The sequence below is a fragment of the Rhipicephalus microplus genome, chromosome 5 (assembly GCF_043290135.1).
Source record: "Rhipicephalus microplus isolate Deutch F79 chromosome 5, USDA_Rmic, whole genome shotgun sequence".
In the NCBI taxonomy this organism is placed as follows: domain Eukaryota; kingdom Metazoa; phylum Arthropoda; class Arachnida; order Ixodida; family Ixodidae; genus Rhipicephalus; species Rhipicephalus microplus.
In genome coordinates, this window is record NC_134704.1 from 31,834,266 (window position 1) to 31,857,006 (window position 22,741).

Sequence of the window (22,741 nt, forward strand, 5' to 3'; positions counted from 1 at the left end):
TTTCGGCAGTGTTATGCCACGCCACTGGTATTGCTGACGTGGCAAAGGCTTGCTCCGATCCCTTTCCGTGGCTTCTCCGCGCTTATACTGCGGAATCTGCGAGGCAGTGCACGCCTAATACATCGTTTGTGCGTTGTCGGAACGCCGCCATTTAAGCTATATAGTTGCACACCTGAATGTAAAGCAATGATATTTAGAAGTACCAGTAAGGAAACCAATGTCTGAAGAGGTATTATTCGATTCCAAAGGAAACGTAATATCGTTAAGCGTATGAGTGATAGAGAAAGTGTGAGCGAGATAGATAGGGCGTAAGGCGCAGTCACCATATGCGGATTATTTTTTTAAAGTTTTTTACTATTTTATTGCTTTACACGAACTTTGGAACGTGAAACGAACAATCCAAGACGGTATTTATGACGTAATGACACAAAAGACGCTCGTTGAAGTAAACAGAGACAAAACGTGTCTATTTACCGTTCGCGAAGCTTCCGTGTTCCTACTCCTTCTCAACGATGAAACGGAACAAAAGGAAGAACTATATTAACCACCTTGTGTATCAGCACTTGTCCAACTTCAAACTGATCCCACAGGAGTGTGGAACTGGAGCTTCCCGGGTCTGCACACATGTCACGTGTGCCGAGATTGCCGCCGACATACCGACACCGCCTTAGACCTTCGAGACCGATCGACTGGCATTGTCGGGTGACGCGGGAGTTGGCAAGGGGGGGGGGGGGTGCTGCCTACGGCTTACGGAGCTATTCGAGTGTCCAGCCGCGTTGCACGCAACATGTGGCCGAACCGAAGCTAAATGGGCGCCCACAGCGAAGTGGCCCGGAGTAGTGGAAGGCAGGGCTCACGAACCCGCGAATGCCGAGCATTAATCCCCTTTCTGACCGGCGGGACGTGGGTGGTCACTTAGCCACGGCTCCGGTCGGCTCTAATTGCTTCTCTCCACGGCGGGGCGCCTTGACCCCGAGCTCGGGCATTGGCGTCTCGCTGCTCCTTTTTCGATCTCCCGGTGGTGCGGACAAGACGCCCAGCGCGCGCCGGAGAAAGCTATTTAGCGGATCAGAACGACAGTAATAGGTCTGCGCTGGGCTTTCTTCTCCATGGTTGCGTACAGGGAGCCATGTTTCGTTGGACCCCTTCGAGCGCCTTGTGTGAGCTGCGCGATGAAGGATGACTGCACACGGCACGGTCGGAGAACGTGCAACGACTGAAACGCAATAGCGGTGACGAGTTCCGCTTGTTATGTACAGTCGAGTAGTTTTTTTTCCCCTGTCTCGTAGGTTTTGCCGGGTCGAGTCTGTTTACACGTAGACGGTGGGCCAAGCTCACACAAGTGCATGCAGTAGGAAAAAAGCGTCAATTTTCACTCGTTTCCGAGTACCGCAATCTGGCGGCGTGGCGCAGTAGCTATAGTGTGCTCTGTTGGAAATCTCCGAGTACCGCTCGTCTGTTTTTGGGTGCACCCGCGTTTTGTACGGTTTTCGTTGAAGATGCGACTGTGCGAGATTGACAAGTATCTCGTGTTGCCGTATCGTACAGCCTTTCGCAGGGTTTAGCTGCTTTGCGTTGGCTTTCAGACATATTGGTGTTTCTGCATTCCCGCCATCGTGCTGCATTCATTTTAGTTAGACTCGGCTATAGTTGGGATCAATCCGGACCCATTCGGATCAGATCGGAGTCCAACATGTCCAACAATTTTTATCCACACGACAGCTTCAAGCGCTGGATTTCCCTCTACAGCTAATTGAAGAAGTTCAATCTGAAGAAGTTAAAGCCTGTACAGGTTGGCATAGCGGTTATGCCGAGCTAGTTAACATCCCCGCATTTCCTTTTTCTCTCTCGCGTTTTCCTTCCTTCTACCTGTAAGCACACCATGCTCGCATCTGACACCGTGAAGAGGTCATTTCTAAACAAATACTCCAGTTCGAAAGGCGCGTACGAGGACCTATTAGTCACCGTCCACCACCGCTGACTGACGTTTATAACACGCACTGAGAAAACCATTGCGCGTGGTTTCCGCACCTTTCGCCGCCTCATCATTCAGGTCGGCATAGAAAAAGTTTACCGCCGTATCACACACTGCGTGTGTAGCTTCTTCATCGGGAGTGAAAAGAAAGCGCTGTAAGTTACGCGCTGTTCGGCTTCCGTCGCCGCTGGCGCACTCACTCGCGGCGTTACGGTGTCGCGCGGGCGTCAAGGACCTCATTAACGTGCCAAAAGCAGCGACGGCGGGCATATGTGGCTAGGAACGGGCTCGCACTGTTTTCCGGAGCGACTATGCTATAGCCTGATCCCTTTCCCTTCCGTTGCTCGTATTAACGGCTGCCCCAGCAGCGCCACGGTCGCGTCGACGTCGGGTTAATTATCGGGGATGCATATGCTAGCCCGGGTGTCGCTTTCGCCGGGCCGGATGTGCAATGCATGGTGGCGCGTTGTGGGATCGGTGAAGAAGACCGTGCGGCGAAGAAGCGCGTAGAAAGGAACGTCATGTGTGTGCGTGCGAGATAAAGAAAGAGAGAGAGAGAGAGAAGGAGGTTCAGACCAGGGCTCCCACCCAAGTCGTCTAGCTGTCAATCTCGGTGAAGGATAGAAGAACCGCACAGAGTAGGAGTATAGTGCACGTGCTCCTGGCGACGTTGTGCCTCGGCTAATCATGACAGATGGCAGCGCAATCCTGCGCAATAACGCTGCTGTTTGGATCATTGCGTGCGTTGCGCGGGGGGGGGGGGGGTGTATTTATGGGGAGAAACCTAATTGTTCTTGTTTTCTTTCTTACCTTAGCGCAGCAGAAAGACTTGTGCTCGACAGATTCATTCGCGTATCTGTATGTCGAGTTGGATTTCTGTCTGATTTATTGTTGGACGTGATGGGAAAGAATAGATGATGAGAGAAAAGTAAGGACGAAGTGATGTTAACAACAACAACAAAAAGCATCTGGCTGGCTGCACGCGTGTAAAACAAACAGCTCCGAGGATGATGCTTAAGGTTTAGACTGCGAAGTTAGGTTGATAAATGTATATAGACTATAGATATACTACACATGTCTGCATTTCTCCCCTTTACTACATACTTTGTTTTTAGTGCTCTGCCTATATACTCCGAATCAAGATATGTGGCTCTGGAATGGCAATGACAGAATGTGAATTGGGAAGTGGCGTTATAGTGGTGCTACGGTATGCAGGTAGCAGTTTCCTGACATACATAACCGCAGAAACTGCTTTTACTAAGAATATCATGCCCTGACGTCAGGGTTTTGTTGTGTCTGAAAGTGAGGCATTCGACAGTCGTAGAACAACTCCCGGTTTCTTGCCGAAACACGCCGTCATGGAAGCGCACCCATGAAGTCTCTCCTTTGTAGGCTTTGTAGAACAGCGTCGTCATTTCCGCGTCAAACCGCAGACATGATAACCATTCTTCAAGTACGTGGCATCGTCATGCATATGAAGATAAAAATTGGGGGACCATTAAGCTACGCATTTAAAAGTCGAACGCAATCGCGGCATTGTTTCTTGCGCGTACTTGGAGATTGGCCGCTAGGGGGCCACGGTGTGCGGACGCGCGTCGCATCGGCTCCGCAGTTTTTCTATGGTTTTTCGGCGATTTCTGGTTGTTTGAAGTGCATCGGATTTCGTGAAGTACAGCGAACAGTGAACGTCGAATTTCAGCGGTGAGTGGCTGTTTTTCGGTCTTCTGCAAGCTGAAAACTTCGAGGCAGCGACCGTCGCGCCCGGCCAGACGCACCGCCGCATAGCGGCTTCTGCGTCGTGGTCGCGTCTCAAGCGTCGGCGGATGGACGCTCTTCAGGAAACACCGAGGTCTCCTCAGGAGCAGCCACTGGTTCACACAGATGAGGAGTCTGCTACAGAAACCACTCAAATGGACGTTCAGACCTGGTCACTGCAGGGTTCGTCCGAAGAAGTCGACAATGTGTCTGCAGGGGAACGCCAGGATGGTGCCGCATGGACGGAGGATGGCTGGCACACGGTTTTGACACGCCGGCAAAAGAAGAACCAGAAGAAAAACCAGAAAAACGCGTCAGAAGCTGTGGAGTGCAACGCCTCGTCAAGCAGCCCACCGAAGCAGGGAAATCAGGTGAAGCGCCGACGTCGTACGAGAAGTCGCCGTCCGCTCCCGCCCCTGCCAAAGGACGACATAAAGATCATCCTTAGGCCTCACAAAGGCCTCGCCGTAAAAGACGTACTCGGCTATGAACTTTCCACCGCTGTAATAGACGCTTGCCACCGACACTTCGACGGTGGTTGCTTCATGCTGCGCGTCCACCCGGGCTCGAATATTATCATCGTATCGACGCCCCACGAGCATGTAGCCAAAGAGCTGCGAGAGATCACGCATCTGAATATCAGGGGACGAGTGCACTCATTCAACTCGTATGTGGCGGATCCTGAGGACGTCCTACGAGGCATAGTCCATGGTATTCCGTCGGGGACTTCTCAAGCAGAACTCATGGCGAATCTCCGTGTGAGAACACAGGGGGTCAAGATTGAGCGGGCACGCATGCTCGGATCTACGAAGACCGCCATCATTACCTTCACGGGCAGCACACTGCCTAGGTGCGTCTATTTCATGGGAGCGGAAGCCATCTGTTATCCCCACAAGCCTACGAGGCAGGCTTGCAAGGTATGCCACTCCACAGGGCATCGAACTGACGTGTGCCCAACGCCCGACGCCAATGTATGCTCCACGTGTGGAACAAGTGAACCCGCACAAGGACACGAGTGTACCCCTAAGTGCGTGATATGTGGTGAGGACCATATGACAGGTGACAAAATGTGCAAGAAGAAGCTTAAACACGTTCCGCCTAGGAGGTCCCGAGTGGATCAGCCAAAACGGAGGCACCATCCACGCTGGTTCAGCTCCGAGCGGGACTCGTCAGTGGAATCACGCTCACGTTCAAGATCCAAGTCACGGGCTTCCTCAAAGGGTCGAGCCCAGTCTGCGTCCAGAAAACAACTCAACAAACAGCCGCATCAGCAGCAGCACCAACAGCAGCAACAGCAGCAGCAACAACAACAGCAGCAGCAGCAGCAACAGCAGCAACAGCAACAGCAACAGCAGCAGCAGCAACAGCAGCAGCATCAGCAGCAGAAGAAGAAAGCGCTGGTACAAATCTTGACGCCGCCCAAAGAGGGGACGGAGGCAGCCGCCTGCCAGCCAGCAAACACGGTGAGCTGGGCGAGGATTGTGTCTCCATCTGCTCCCTTAATTGAGAATCCCGAATATCAGAAAATGGTTGCCGAGAATAAGCAGCTTGCTTTAGAAAACGAGAAACTTCGATGCCAGATTAAGGAGGAACGCCGGGAGTTCCACAAAATCATATCATCTTTAGAAACCAAACTTGAAGCCAGGCTTAACGCCTTAGAGGCGAACAACAACGCCACTCATGCTATCTCCAGGGCAACCGTAGCCCACTCTTTGGAGGGAGGAACGGCGAAAGTAGACATACCTCAGAGGTTTAGCGAGGAGGCCCACGTTAGCCAGTTACAGATGGGGGAACAGTTGCAGAGCTTGCGAAACTTAATGCGAGAACTCCAATCACAACAGCAACGAGCAGCGTCTGAACTCCGAGAGCAGATGATGCAGCAAATGCATCAAATGTTTTCGGAGTACAGGAAAGAGTTTGCAGCAGAAACGGAACAACAAAGACGATACGTTAATGACTCAGTTGTAGGCATTCAGCGTGCCATCAACAAGCGGGTCAGTGTTACCTCCGCGAGCAGTCCACTACCGAAGGACCGTCGAATCACGGAGAAAGCAGACACCCCCCAATAAAGGCAGTAGTCACCATGGCGCGAACTAATTCCACGCAAAACTCCGACCACCTAGAAATCTGGCAGTGGAATTGTCGCACGTTCCACAAACGAGCGGCGGCATTGCAGAATTACATCCATTCGGCACTAATCCCACCTGATGTAATATGCCTGCAAGAAGTTGGGAACCGTCCCGTCAAATTGCAGGGATATTACACATTATACGATCCAAAATACCCCCGCGTTGCAGCGCTGGTGAGTAACTTCATGACAGTCGCGCTAGATCATTACGATCAGACTGACATTAATCACCAAATTATCGATGTCTTCCCACAAAAACGAGGAAAAGTACGAACGAAAATTTTAAACATATACAGTCCTCCCAAAAACCGGAATGACGACTTCGGCCCACTCCTAAACGAGGCAGTTCGAGCCGTTGGCACCAGAGATCAATTAGTGGTGGTGGGCGACTTTAATGCTCCGAGCACCGCTTGGGGCTACGTCCGGGATTCACCCAAGGGAGTGTTATTAGAGAACACCACGTCTAAATTAGGTTTTACCCTTATCACTCTGCCAACAGCACCCACCAGGCTTGGTAATAGCATTAGCAGGGACACGTACCCTGATTTGACCTTCACCTTCAACATTAAAAATGCCACGTGGTCAAACCTCGATGAAAATCTTGGTAGTGACCATTATATTCTTAGCACCTCTATAGCATCACCAAAAGTTCGTCGTGTCGCTGGTGACGTTGTGATGACAGACTGGGTGACCTTTCGAAAGCGCCCTCTGCCGGAGCAAACGCCCTGTGATGTCAGTGGGTGGGTTGCTTTCATTCGAGAAACGCATGATGCCACCTCTAAGAAAATAGCGCGCACAGTTGAGGCGCCTGCGATAGACCGGCACCTATTGCACATGTGGGATAGTAGGCGACGCCTGATCAAGAGGTGGAAAAAACAACGCCTCAACCGCTGCCTCTACAGGCGAATCGCTGCTCTGTCGGAGGAAGCGAATGAATACGCCACGAAACTTGCCACCGATGGTTGGGTGCAGTTTTGCGGTTCTCTCCGCGGTACACTAGGGACTAGCCAGACGTGGGCGATACTGAGGTCCATGCTGGAGCCGGACAAATCTAAATCCTCCATGAACCGCATTCTTCAAAGAATAGTACACAGCTACCCCGGCACCGACGGAGAGTTGATCCAGGCGCTTAAAGACCGTTATATCGGTACTGATGTGGTTCCGCCAAGTACATTAGAGTACATCGGTAGCGAGAATGCCACATTAGACGCCGCAATCACGAAAGAAGAGGTTTTCGCGGCAGCCCAGGCAGCCAATCGGAACTCTGCGCCGGGGTCGGATGGTATAACAAACGCTATGATAAGAAACCTCAGCACTGAGGTTCTTGAGCAGATAACGCAATTTCTCAACGACCACTGCTGGTCCCAAGGTCACGTTCCTCCGGAGTGGAAGGAAGCCAAAATAATAACTATACCAAAGCCCGGTAAAGCACCATCGCTCGGAGCCCTGCGGCCCATTTCGCTTACTTCGTGCATGGGCAAGCTCTACGAGCGAGTAGTACAGACACGGCTTCAAAATTACATTGAAAAAGAAAATCTGTTTCCCGCTACCATGATTGGTTTTCGCTCCGGACTCTCAACCCAGGATGCCTTCCTCCTTTTAAAAGAAGAGGTCATGAGTTGCGTACCCAGGGGAGGCGAACATTTGGTCTTGGCCCTCGACCTCAAAGGGGCCTTTGATAATGTTTCGCACGAGGCCATTCTCTCTGAACTCAACACAATCGGCTGCGGAAAACGTACATTTAACTACATTAAATCCTTCCTCTCTGGGCGGACGGCAACTATTGGGATAGGCGACACGAGATCGGTGCCGTTCTCGATGCCAAATAAAGGCACACCGCAAGGGGCAGTCATCTCCCCCTTGCTCTTTAACATAGCTATGCGCAGACTTGCTCACGAGCTCGAAGCAATCCCGCACCTTGGATATACATTGTATGCGGACGACATCACACTCTGGGCTACGAAGGGTTCACTGGCGCTGAAAGAGCAGACCCTCCAGGCTGCTGCGACAGCTGTGGCAGAGTTCGCAAGAAATAGTGGGCTGAGCTGTGCGCCTGAAAAATCTGAACTCATAAGAATACACAGTAAGTATTACAAAAGTAACGGTGACATAAACTTACAGGTAGACGGCCATGCCATAGCCGAGGTTACTCAGGCCCGTATACTTGGCTTCTGGGTCCAAAGCAATGGCAAAGCCAGTCACACGATAACCACCTTAAAGACTACGGTTAAACAGATAGCTAGAATGATCCGTCGCATCACTTATCATAAAAAAGGCATGAAAGAAAAGGATACTCTCCGGCTTGTCCAGGCCTTAGTTTTGAGCAGAGTGACGTATGGCCTACCGTACCACTCACTCGACAGAAGTGAGGAGAGCCAGGTGGATGTGCTCATTAGAAGCGCTTTTAAGGCAGCACTTGGTCTACCCACCAGCACACCGACCGAGCGGCTCCTAGCTCTCGGTATACATAACACTTATGCTGAGCTCAGTGCCGCAGTCCTCATGTCTCAGAGGAATCGTCTAAGTGAAACTTCAGCAGGCAGGGCGATACTCACTAGAATAGGAATTTCGCCCCACCCACAGCACATTGATGAGGAGCTGGTCGACGTAGCCCAAGAGGTCCGCAGGCGAATCTCAATCGCACCGGTGCCCAAAAATATGCATCACGACTTTCACGCTGAGCGACGTACTGCGAGGGTAAACTGGCTTCGAAAGCAATTCGGCTCAGCTTCAAATGTCGCGTACGTCGATGCGGCCAGTTTCGATTGGCAGAGACACATAATTACTGTTGTCGACAACAACATGACGCTGCTAACGAGTGCCTCCGTACGCACGACCTCGGCTACAAAGGCGGAGACGATGGCCATAGCCTTAGCCTTAAGGTTTCAGGAGCGTAGAGGGGAGCCATCAGTTATTTTATCCGACTCCCAGGAAGCCTGCCGGCTCTTTTTAAGGGGCCGCCTTCCAGCAATGGGGCTGAGGCTGCTAGGATCCAAACTCACTCACCACCATCGCTTGATCTGGTGCCCGGGACACGCAGGTCTCGAAGGCAATGAAAGGGCGGACGCTCTAGCTCGTGCGTTTTGTAACCGAGCGGAGAATCCATCTCTTTCATTGACCATGCCAATTTTACCTAGGGAGATTCTAGCTCACCAGCGCTTCACGCGTCAAAAATGTGGAACACCTCACAGATCCCTTAATGGGGAAGAGGCCACTGACCTTAGAAAAATTCAAACGGATGTATTTCCGCACCTACTGAAGTTACACGCGATACATCCAACTCTTTACCCGGCTGTATGTCCGTGGTGCGGTGGAAGACCGACTCTCTACCACATATCGTGGGGGTGCGATCGTAAACCAAGCGACATAACCAATTTTCTTGGCGAACCTTTAACACCTAGTATGGAGCAGTGGGAGGCACACCTCGCTAGCTCGGACCCAGGGGTGCAGCTCGCACTACTGGATCAAGTCCGGCGGGCGGCTAAGGCCAGTGGAGCCCTGGACGTAGGGCCCCAACCATAAAGGCTCTAAAACGCCCCTCTCCCTTTCCCCTTCAATAAAGTTTTACTCTCTCTCTCTTGCGCGTACTTCAAGCACTTACTTACCCCGCATTCGCAAACGCTCCTCGACTTAACTTTCACCCTTCACTTGACAGAGTTGAGCACTGCGCCATAACTCGGCTCAAAATGATTCTGCGCTACTCGAGAATCGCAACACATTATCGCTGATATGCACGTGATTTGAGAGGGCGCTCCCATCGGCTTTCTCAAGTGAAGGTGAAGCGTTGAGCGAAGGGGCGTTCTAGAATATGGGGGTTAGTGAATGAAATATTTTAAAACTCACTACGTGGCCTGAAAAGTGCAGTAGTAGCGAGTGAGATTTTTGTAGTGGGTGACTGGCTTTAAACTATCAAGTCATTACAATAATCCCACATTGTGACGCCCGATGGCAATGTGTACGCCTGTACAACGCGTTAGTATGGCGATATTTCATGTTGGATTATGTAGCATGCATACATGACGCGCGTGTTTGTAAAGCATGAAGGTTAATTTTACTGAATTTCCAAGCAGACGAAGTTATTTTCACCGTATTCACAAACAGAGGTGTGACTGTGATTGGTTTATAGATATGTGGGGATTAACGTCCCAAAACCACCATATGATTATGAGAGACGCCGTAGTGGAGGGCTGCGCAAATTTCGACCACCTGGGGTTCTTTACGTGCACCCAAATCTGAGTGCACGGGCCTACAACATTTCGGCCTCCATCGGAGATGCAGCCGCCGCAACCAGGATTCGATCCCGCGACCTGCGGGTCAGCAGACGAGTACCTTAGCCACTAGACCACCGCGGCGGGTCAGAGGCGTGACTGTGTGCTAGAACTCTCGGGTGTCGCACAGACGACCCGTGTTCGATCCTCACTCAGATCCCGAATATTTAAGGGCGAAGTTCCTAAAGCAGTGGGTCTGCCCATTCTATGTATATCTCTCATGGTACGTGGCCGCCTAGTTGTATGATGCGCGCTCTAGTGTGGTAGGAGCGGACGGACGAACGGATTGACAGACAGACAGAGGGATGGACAGACGGACGGACGCTTCGCCCCCCCCCCCCCCTCATCATCATCCACTCCGTGGATATGCTGTGAATTTTTATTTATTTCATTTGCATCTTCCTCAATTTTTTTTTTCGTCAAGCAAAAGTGAGGATTTCTCGCTCACAGCCAACGACGCCGACGCCAGAATTTCTGCGAAACGAGTTCTTTAAGCGTTATCGCATTAAAAGTACACAGCCATCCCATTTCCGCCACCTACCCCCTTTGGTATTCCAATGTAACCGAGTTAGTTTCGGAAAGGATCTCGTCGTGATATATGCACGATGTAAATGTCAACTATACACTTCCAGGCGTACGTGTTTCGTGCGAGTGTTGTACTTTCCGACTAATTCCTCTCACGCATCACGTGCGATGCCTCTAGCGGGCTGTTGTATGTGTCTCTTTTACGTTTCCCAGCGTTGTCGTCTTATTCAAGCTCGTGGCTTTCGAGAGAAAAAAAAAAAGTGGCCCATCTTGTATTACATCCTACAGGGGCGTGCGCGAGGCCCGCGGAGAATTACCGGCCGCTCACGAAGTCTACATACCCAGGTCCGTGTCGGTGGGCTGCAGCGGTGCCACAGATACCGCATAGAAACAAAAGGAAAAGTAGTTTCGGTATACGCGGTGGTTGGTGGTGGTGCCCGCGCCGACGCAAGCAAGTGCGGCATCCGAAAACAATTGCGCGTGCTCCGCCTCCTAAAGGTTGCCCTGTCCCCTCCTCCCCTTTCGTTGGGGAGAAGGTAGGGGAGTACACCTTTAGGAGGTGAAGCGAAAGAAGCGCGTTAAAACACACAACAGCGTCGTCCCTTCAATATTTCTGTTTTGTTTTGCTTTCTTTTTTGCGTTCCGGAACCTTCAATGTCCGCGTTCCTCACTCTCACAGGGAAAGTTAGGAAGAGCACAGAAAAAAAAAAAAACCGAGATCTAAGAATACAGAAGGGAACGTGTTTTGCCGGGGAAAAACATGGCGGTAAGCGAATATCCAGTACACGCCTTCTCCCTTCTCTTATATATATAGACAAGAGGGTGGAAGGGGAGGGAGGGGGCGATGAAGGCAACAATAGGTGCAAGAGGAGCTCGCAACGGGATCGCCACGCGAAAACACAAAACAAAAGAACACCGATGAACGCGAACTATAGGCGTTTTGACCGAAAGAGGGCCGAACTGAAGTATAACAAAATAATAGTAAATAAGCTCGCACAGGAAGCGAAATGCGAGACCCTCGGCACAGCAGAAGCAGCAAGACCTTAATGCGGACCGGGCCGGCTATACGCACGTGCTGAGGGGGCGTTGCTAGCAGCGCGGCCTGGGCAGCTTTTGGAGCTGCTGCTGCTGCTGCTGCCTCTCACGGGTCCGCGGCTTCGTGCCGAACATCGCAAAATTCCTCGCGCGCTGCGAGACAGCTCTACACGACCGCAGGCATATAATTTACCCCGGTCACCATCAACTTTCACCTCCTCCTCTTCGAGCAACCTTCCCCGCCATATATGAGGCCGTGTTTCCCATCACTTGGTTCGCGATGCAGCATGCTGGTAGTAAGACTTTCCCCCCGGTTTTCTCTTTCGTCTCCGCGGCAGACAGCGAAGGAAGCCACCGTGGTGTCTGCGCACGCGTGCCTTCCCTTGTAGCGTCCGCCTGAGTGGAGGTTATACCCTTACGAAAACGTGACAATTGATTGTTTCTCAGCAGGAAACCTATACTGACCACCACATACACGCACGCACGCACGCACGCACGCACGCACGCACGCACGCACGCACACACACACACACACACACACACACACACACACACACACACACACACACACACACACACACACACACACACACACACACACACACACACACACACACACACACACACACACACACACACACACACACACACACACACACACTTGAAAATGCATTGCTATAACAATTGTTTAGAAAAAAATGTTTAACGATGTGAGTACGTCGTACTCTACTTAGGAGAGCACTGAGCCGTCTCGTCAAGAGAGGTATTACAACTCATTTTCTGGTACGAGCAATGTTACTTGATCTTGTACGCTTATAATGTATGCCGGTGAGCCTACAGAAAGGGGGGCCTCAAAAGTGCGTTGGTCACTTGCGCATTGTATTCGCCGTTGCTTTCAATAACTGGAGCTCCTTAGACCGTGGGCTTACCGGCGATCAGCCATTTTATATATGGTAAGTCGATCTTTTATCAAGGTCACCTGTCATATCAGATTGCCGCGTTCCATTGTTGGCCGGATATGAACGCATGGATGTCGTCGTTGCCTGTAGCAATCGAATTGTCGCGCTGATGGGCACGTAAGAGAAGGTCCGATTCTCAGCATGAATGAAGGAAAAATTGGGAGCTAGCATATTGAAGATAGATAGATAGATAGATAGATAGATAGATAGATAGATAGATAGATAGATAGATAGATAGATAGATAGATAGTAAAGAAGTACGTCAGATTGCCCCAACTGACAGCTCAGTAATTTTTGAATGTTTAAAGAAATTAAGAGTAAAAGCATAAGTGAACTGTGGTGTCGACGGGGGAGGGAAAATAATTCAGATGACAAAAAGAAAATGTGACGAGTCCTCAGGATAGGTTAGAAATATTCAGTTGAACGTTCGCCGCAACTCTGCAGACGCAGGCTACCATCCGCTTTCAAAGGCGTGCTGCGTCAGCAGAGTTATTGCGGACGCTCGCCTAAATCTCTATGCTAGCTTGTGAGCGGGTGCGCGCCCTATAACAGACACAATGTGCGACATTTACTTGGGTCTGAGCGTCAATGTGTTGATGACACCGTGACATCAATAGACTTGCTTCTTTCCAGGTGACTGCAACAGGTACAAGCTATTATTCTGGTTGACTTGAGGAGTTGAGCTTTGGGAGGCTGCATGGCGACGTGTACGCATACGCCGACGTACAGTGCTCAATAACGCAGCGTTGAAACGTCACCCAAGCAGCGTGCTGTAACAATTATACGTCGTCATTCTTTGTCACACATCCATCACGAGAAGCCTTGAAAGCCTCGCCAGGTGACTTCATCAGCGTCTTGAAAATTAGGGTCACCACCTCGAAACGATAACCGTTTCCTACGACGTGCGGGTAGCATAACACTTCCTTGCATTCAGCGATGCGGAAAAACACGGGTGTTGTTTATATAGTTATCATCACTGGTAAGTTTGGGTTAGTCGAAGCACTCGCACAAAAAGAAAGTATTTAAAAATGACGCGGCGATTATTTTCTGAGGAAAAATCGTGTGCGCGAATATATAGGTGCTTGAAAAGTTGTTACATTATGTTGTGTTGGTATTTCTTGTCTAGTTTGTAGACACATTATAAGCACCCTTTTAGTTTCTGTTTTGTTATCAATATCACGACCTTGTTTTTTTGCGTGTATCTAACTGAATCGCATACATAATGCATTAGTGTTGTAACGTACTTTTACCAACCCCTGCTAGGGCCTCTAACGGGCCTCCGGTATTCTCTCAATAAACGCAATATACCTCGATATGCAGAGGGCGCGTCAAACAGTGATTGGCCTATATAGGCCGCATATTCCCGGTGCACAATGGGGTAGGGTGTACATTCTATCTGGTATAGTGTCCGCCAGCCTGCGAGCCTATAGCCGTGCAATCGTCCGGGCCGCTCATGACAGGTCCATTTAATCGCGCGGGCCTGCTTCATAGTCAGTTGGCAAGTGAAAAGGGCCGAGACGCGAGGCTAGCGCTTAATACTCGTTGGCCGCCGCGGGGGCGGAGATGAAAGTGCAACGTGTGAAGGTCGGCATAGGCCCGGTTCGGCGTTTCGTGTGAGAGCTCGCCGCCGTATAGTCACGTTGTACGCGCTCTCCGCCGAGTCCCCGGCTGCCACGATCCAGGCTTCACTTATTGTTGCGCCGTGTCTCTTTGGCGGATATCCGCGCCGCTGTGTATATCCAGACAGGCCCGCGTCTGAGGGCATCGTGGAACTGTCTATAAGGCGCCGGCGGAAAAGAAACGGTTTCCAAGGTTGGACAGGCGTTCCTTCGGTTTGAGGAAAACTCCTCGATGTGCCGAGGTCGCCTGGCTAGGAAGCAGCGGGAGGGGAAACATAGTGGTTAGGCGGGCGCGAAGCGGCGCAGCGTAATTCTTTTATGCGCGCAAATTCCTGTGATCCAAGCAGCGTAGCCGTGAGCAATGCGTGTTGCGCTTCTTGTGGTGAAGGTTTCTCGCAGAGATGGTGAAATTATTTCTAAGGTTAATTATATTACACTATTAAATGCCTTCGTAGATTTTTTTAATATTTACATAACACACACTACATGAAGATAATTACCTTTACAAAATAACTGCTGGTCGAAAGTAATGACCGTGGCCTCCGCGATTGTCTCTTGCAGCACGCTGCAACGGCACCCAGCCGGAGCTAGAATCGCGAAGGCCACGATGATGACATTGCAATACTATTACTTTTGAAAAGTCGCGAAACTTCAACTTTGAAACACCTTTAATGGCAATATCTGGGGTTTTACGTGTGAAAACTGTGACATGGTTATGAGGGAATGGAGCCGTAGTGGAGGGCTCCGGAGGCTTGGACCGTTTGATGTTCTTTTAACATGAACTGACATCGCACTGTAAACGGGCGTCTAGCACCTCGCCTTCGACGAAATGCCACCATCTCGGTTGAGATCGAACCTGCCAACTAGTAGACGAGAGTCAGCTGGTAGCCGAGCACGGTAACCAAGCACTAAAAACCACCGCGTCGGACACTGAAGTACCTCTAACAACAGTTATTCAAGCAAACTTAATCAGGATTTCGAGTTCGAGTGCTCCGCGACTTTAGAATTGGTTTGCCTCGTTTTCATGCTTGAGATTTGGGAAGTCGGATCATTGTGATCATTGTTTTTTATTTCCTATTTTTATGATTTTTTTACTACAAGTGGTGTGGACACGCTTGTATTTTAGTCAAAATTAGCTGAGAAGGTCTCGAGTAACTTTCTTTTTAAATTAATCGCCAGAAGTAATTCATTACCTTACTCACCATAGTGAGAAGTACCTTTATTACTGCGGTGTCGCGAATTCCAACTCTAGTTTCTCGGGATACGAGATCCTTGAAAGAATTATCAACAAAGGCTTGATTTCGCAGCAAATGTTTCTTTTTGGAACTATAATTTCAATTTTCTGTCTTGTCTTCTAAATTATTTCTTGCGGTTATTCTCTTGTCTTTCTTGTGTAGTGAATTCCATGTGAGATGAATTCCTTTGTTGCGTAACTAAAAAAATAGATAGAAAAAAAAGACAGGTAGTGAGACTGAGATAGCAATAAAGAGAGAATTAAAGAGAAACAGAGAAAGGTACAGGGAGGGGCAGAAAGAGGAAGAAAGAGATATGAAGAAATACAGAGAAGCAAATAAAGAGATAGAAAAAAACACAGAAAGACTGAGAAAGAGGTAGAAACAAGGATAGACAGAAATTGACATAGAAATAAAAAATTGAGATGAGAGCCGACAGATGTAAACAACGTAGTGGGACAATCAGGGTTAACAGTGCAAGTGCCTCAGACTGGCTGGCTGACGTCCCAATAGGGGAACCTATCTTCTTCAAAGGCGCCTTTGAAAAAGGTAGGTCCTTTATTAGAACGTCGGCTAGCCCGTCTGAGGCACTTCCACTGTTAACCCTGATTATCCCACATAGAAATAGAAAGGAAGAGATAGAAATAGACAGAAAAAAGAGATAGAAGAAAACATAGCAAGGTAGATGAGAAGGAGATAAACAAAAGGGAGGGAGAGGAAAAAGCAAAAAGGTAGAAAAAAAGAAATGAAAGATGAACAAAGATGAAAAGAGCGAGAAAGAGAAAAGGAAAGAGTACCAAAAAGGTATAAAAACAGAAAGCAACAGATACAAAAAACGACGGTAACACAAACAGAGAGAAAGACAAAGACAAACAACGAAGGCCACCCAGCTCCGCTCTTTTTCTTGTTAATCAATCTGAAAAGTTATATAATTATTATCCATTGGCTAAACATTTTGAAATTATGAACAAATTATTTTATAGAGCAAGACACCGCTAATTTCATGGCCGATCCCACATGGAGGGCTGCGCCATTTTAAAAGGGTCAATGAATCATTCAATGAATTGATCAATCAATCAACCAATGAATCGATCAATCAATTATTTAATCAATAAATGAATCAACCAATCAATCTTCAGGCTTGCCAGCACTCCCACGAAGCTGCGATAGTTTTATTAGGACTGCTTATTGGGCACACCTGCAAGACTTGTTCGTTAAATCTTCTTTAAAACATTTCCCAAAGGGTACCTTTGGGGCATCAACTAGACATGGCTTCTTTTCTTTCATCATGCGTAAAAAGAAGGGTGTGCAGCAGGGAGGCTGACTTGACGTGCCTAATGAACCCTGCTCATTTCTTTTCCGAGCAGACGATTTTCCGCATGACGACAGTTTGCGATGATGCCGCGTTGTGATGAAGTGCCCCGAAAAGAGAGAAGTGGGCAGCGGTGACAGAGTGGTGAAGAAAATGTTGTCATTATAAGCGAGCACACACATATATCTCTGCAAATGCCTGACACCACCCCGAGTAAGCTTCGAAGCGACATTATTCTTGCGTAGTCATGCGTTCAGCGTGACGCGGAAATGCGTGCACGGATGCTCTGACTTCAATACAGCGACCAAAAAAAAGTACAAACAAAAAGCTTGTTGCTTCGGCTTTATTGTTCTCTGGCTCATCGCATTTAACGCCGCGATGAGCCCAATATAAACGCTCGAGATGGTTCAAGACGACGAGGTTTATTTTCAAACAGAGTATAAACGCAGGCAGACAGTGTGGCCGCTCGCCTTTACCCTTAATAATACCATCTAGAGTTTTAGGTTCCAAAACCACCACATAAATACGAGAGACGTAATAGTGGAAGGCTCCGGAAATTCGACCACCTGGTGCTCTTTAACCTGCACTGACATGGCACAGTACACTATCCTCTAGCATTTCAGCTCCGCCGAAATGCGACCATCGATGCTGGGATCGAACCATCGAACTTTGGGTCAGCTTAGCAGGTGAGCACCGTAGCTGTTTCACCGAGGAAGGCCGACTTTGACTTAAGCAGGCTTTTCTTGCTTATTCATTGTAATCAGTGTGTACCCTCATATTGTTACATTGCTTAGGAACTTACAACCTGGATGTACGACGCCCCCTCATGTAATATGTCTTCGGACCTTTAAGGTTGAATAAATGAAATGAAATGAAAATTGTCCCGTGTAATCATCTTCTCATGTCTATTGCAAAGGAAATCAGTGCTGACTGATGTCAAAGTTTATTGTTCTTATTAATCAAAAGTGATACGAGTTCTTATGAATTTGCCAGGCAGAAAATTGAAAGATGCCATTCTTTATCTTTCTTTTCTTCTTCTCACTTGATTGTAATGTCCGTTGTCGCAGTATTGATCACCTCCCCGAAAGCTTCCTGAACCGGGCCTCAGGGATCGGAGGCATCGGAAGCTCTCTGCACGTCACGTGATCTTAATTGGATTGGATTGGATAAACTTTTATTTGGTCCTCCAAAACACAGATCACTGTGTTGCGGGCAGCTCCCACGTGGGGACTGAGATGCCAAGCTCCTCAGCCGCCTCGCGGGCTTGGTGGACAGCCCAGAGCTGATCTGCCAAGGACGAGCTGCGGATTGCCGCCTCCCATCTGGCAGAGGTGATGTGCGATAAATGAGCGAATTTGGTGCACTGCCAGAGCATGTGTTCTAATGAAGCTATTTCCCCACAATGTTGACAAAGATTACTTGGGTATAGGTCAGGGTACATGATGTGTAACATTTTCAAAGTAGGGTACATCCACGTTTGCAAAAGCCTTAATGTAAGTGCTTGGGGCCGGGTTAGATTTTTGTGAGGTGGAGGGAAAATTCTTCTAGACAGGTAGAAATGTTTAGTGAGCTCGTTATATGTTGTAAGAATTTCCCGGTTATCCCCTTCACCGGTAGAACGCATCCCCGGGGAGGCGCGGTTGGAGAGTTCTCGCGCCGCCTCGTGTGCTGCTTCGTTGAGATTGGGAGGGGAATCGTTGATTTGTCCAAGGTGAGCTGGGAACCAACTCAGAAGATGATGCGTTATGTTCTTGCCTTGCAGTATTCTCAGCGTTTGTTCACAGACCGTCCCCTTGGCGAACGCCCGTAGTGCTGCCATGGAATCACTGTAGACGACTTCAATGTTATCCATCTTGAGTGCTAAGGCGATGGCCACTTGTTCCGCAATGATTGGGTCTTTCGTCTTGACCGTCGCTGAGTTGACGACATGGCCAGCCCCATCGACTACCACTGCCACAAACGCTTTCCCATTGGCGTAGGAAGCCGCGTCAACAAATGCGACCCCTCGTTCCTCGTTTGAGACTTGACGAAGTATAGTCCTGGCCCTCGCTACTCTTCTTCCGACGTTGTGTTCTGGATGCATGTTTCTCGGTATAGGAGATACCGTGATAGTCTCCCTGATGTTGTCGGCGATATCATTGTAATTGCGTCTGATTGCTATTGGGTGTTGGCCCAGCTCCTGCAGGATCATTCTCCCCGACCTTGTAGTAGATAACCTTGCAAACTGTGCTCTCTCTTGGGCTTCTGCTATTTCTTCGAGCGTGTTGTGTATGCCAAGCTCAAGCAGACGCTCGGTGCTGGTATGTATGGGTAGGCCCAGGACCTTCTTGATAACTTTCCTGAGGAGCACATTCAGTGTCTCGGACTCTGCTCTTGACCAGTTGTGCATTGCTGCCTCGTATGTGAAGTGACTTAGAACAAACGCATGCATCAACCTGATGAGGTTGTCTTCCTTGATCCCATTTCTTTTGTTGGCCACTCTGCGTATGAGGTGCACCGCACTGTCTGTTTTCCGAGTTAACTTGGCTATAGATTTGCTGTTGGCGCCGGTAGACTCTATCAGCATTCCCAGGACTTTGATGGAGTCGACCCTCTGGATGGCATCCCCTTGATTTGTACGGAGATGGATGTCTATCTGGTTTAACGGCTTCCATCCCCTGGGCTTCGGTCCCCGGCGTGCAGTCCGATAAAGCAAAAGTTCTGACTTACTCGAGGAGCACTTGAGCCCGGAAGGGCGAAGGTAGTCTTCTACGGTGTCAATCGCCTCTTGCAGAGCGCTCTCAATCTGCCCCTCGCTTCCACCTGTGCACCAGATGGTAATGTCATCTGCGTAGATGCTGTGCTTCAATCCTTCAATGCTCGATAATTTCTTTGACAGTCCAATCATGGCAATGTTGAACAGCATTGGTGAAATCACTGCCCCTTGTGGCGTGCCCCTTGCTTCTAGTTCGATTGATGCGGTCTCGATATCTGCAATCTTCATCACGGCTTTCCGATCTGTAAGAAAGGACCATACGTAGTCATAGAAGGCTTTCCCTAGACCAAGCTTGGAAATTGCTTCGAGCATGAATGAATGGTGGATGTTGTCAAACGCTTTTTCTAGATCTAGGCACAGAATGGCTCTCACGTCTCTGGTTTCATTGTCAATAACCTGGTGTTTGATAAGCTTCAATGCATCTTGTGTGGATAGCCCTGCCCTGAATCCAACCATATTGTGTGTATATATGTTGTTAACTTCCAAGTACTTGTTTATCCTGTGCAGTATGGCATGTTCTGCGACCTTGCCGATACATGATGTCAAGGATATTGGCCTCATGTTGTCCAAGTTAGGGGGCTTTCCTGGCTTAGGAATAAGGATCGTGCTGGCCAGCTTCCACTGCTCTGGCACCCTGCCTTCTTTCTATGCTGAATTGATCATATCCCTCAGGGTTTCAATTGAATCGTCATCAAGGTTATGCAGGGCCTTGTTTGATATACCGTCCGGGCCAGGGGCCGACCTGCCGTTGAGATCATGCAAGGCTCTTCTGATCTCCTCGATGTTAAAGTCGCCCTCAAGACCTGGATTTGGCGTGCCCTGGTACTGTCTACTTGGTGGTGCCAATCCTCTTTTGATTGGGAGGTACTTATGCACGAGCTGCTGGACAACTTGCTGTTCTGTAGTGCGCCCTATCTCTTTATGCAAAATTCGAGCGATAACACGCTTTTGATTTGTTTTGGTGGTGTTTTCGTTGAGGAGATGCTTTAACATATTCCATGTGTTGCCATTGCGCATCTGACCATCGACGGAGTTGCAGATTTCGTCCCATTGCTGCCTCGATAGTGCACGACAATGTTCCTCGACTGATCTGTTTACCTCAGCTATCTTCTTCCTCAGTCTTCGGTTCAGGCGCTGACCCTTCCAACGGTTCAGTAGTGCTTGCTTTGCCTCAAGAAGATGAGCGAGCCGGCTATCCATTCTTTCAACCGGAAAATCTGTGGTAATGGTGGAGGAGACGGATTTGATGTCATCTTTAATCTGTTTGACCCACTGCTCCAAGCCTTGTCTGTGGCCATCTTGTTCCCTTTCCATCCTTATCTTCCTGAACTTATCCCAGTCTGTGAAGTGAAATTCTCTCTGCTTTTTACGCTCCACGGAGAAGGTAGTGGCAAGAATGCAGTGGTCACTCCCTAGGTCTACAGCAAGGTTCATCCACTGGGCCTTCTTGATGTTCCTTACAAATGTAAGGTCCGGGGTGGTATCCCTGCAGCAAGATGTACCAAGCCTTGTTGGTAGGCTGGGGTCTGTGATTAGGGTGAGATCAAGTTCACTGGCACTTTGCCAAAGTCGATTTCCTTTACCAGTGTTGTACTTGTAACCCCATGTATGATGAGGGGCGTTGAAATCACCTGCTATGACGAGTGGACATTCCCCGGCGATATTAACAGCTTTCTTTAGAACCGTCTTGAACCCTTGCTTTTGTTCCTTTGGACTGCTGTATATATTAAGAATGAAAATGCTCTGACGGTTGCTGGTACCCGGCACGATCTCTACCAAGACGTGTTCCAACCGGCCTGCTTCTATCTTGAGGTCGTGGGTTACGTGCGTTAGTTTGTTGCATACGAAGGTGCAGACTCCCCTCCCTTCAGTATCCCCTATTACAGGCCGGAATCCAGGCAACGTTGCTTGCGGTGAAAGGATCTCTTGTAATAATATAATATGAGGCTTTTCTTGGCTGCTCCTGATATACTGCTGCAGGGTTGCCTTCTTTTTAAGGTAACCTCTACAGTTCCATTGCCAGATACGAAATGCTTCACGTAGCGCTGCCATCATGGTTATTACATGGGCGGCCAGAGCCTGATGCTGCACCTGTCGACAGGTTTGGTACCACTAGTATTGGTGGCCGAAGGGGTGAGCTTGGTGCATGAGGAGGCCTTGCTTTGTTGTGCAGATCTGCTTCGAGCTTTGTAATGCGCAAAGTCATATGCTCTTCCAGTGCCGCCACGCTTGATTGTAGCCTACCCATCTGCTCGCTAAGATTGGCTACTACTTTGCTGAGCGTGTCAAACACCTCTTTCATATCTGACATGGTCGTTTGGTTGGCTTCCACGTGTTCTGCCATGACTGCCCTCTTTTTCGCGGTTCTCGAGTCCCCCACGTTTTCAGCCACAGGGACATCAACTGGCTGAGGCATTGGCTGTGAAGATTGCGCGCTGGTTAGCTTAGTGAGAAGAATTTTTATTTCCTTTAACTCAGCTGATAGCCTCTCATCCGATTTTGTAAGTCTCGCGTTTTCTTGCTCTAGCTGTGCAATTCTATCATGCTCTGGCAGCTTACCTGTCATCACCTCTGCCCCGCCGTTGCGCACTCGCTCAGCCCAGCTGCCTTTCGAAGTAACTGCAGGCGTCCTCCCCGGGTGTGAAGCCGTGATCTTGAACTGAACGCCAGGCAGCTAGCCATTCGGGTGCCGCCCAGGCTGATCCCGACCCTGATGGTGCCCTTGAGAACTCGAGCGCCCCCGTGATTGGGAGCGGGCCTTGGGTCTAGAACCTCTTCTGGAACGCGACCTCCCCCTGGAGTGGGGCCGCCTTTCCTGTTCTTGTGTAGTCTGGATGCTCTGGGTCCCGTAGGCTGGAATAAGCTGCTTGTCATTGATGTCTGGACTCGATGTGATTGATGCGTCCCGGGCTTCTGCGGCTGCTCGCGATCTTTCCCAACGTCTGCGTCTGACGACGTATGGCACTAAGAACCTGTTCTTGCACTCCTTGTCTGCCGTGGGATGGTGACCGTCGCACAGCCTGCATCTTGGATTGCACTGGTGCAGGCTATCTTGGTTCTTGATCTCGCAGCCTCTGCAGATTGTTTCAGCTGGGTTCGGACAGACGTCAGACCGATGTCCCAGCTTTCCACAGACGTAACAAATATCGATGTTCTTGCGGTAAAGGGAGCACTGCAA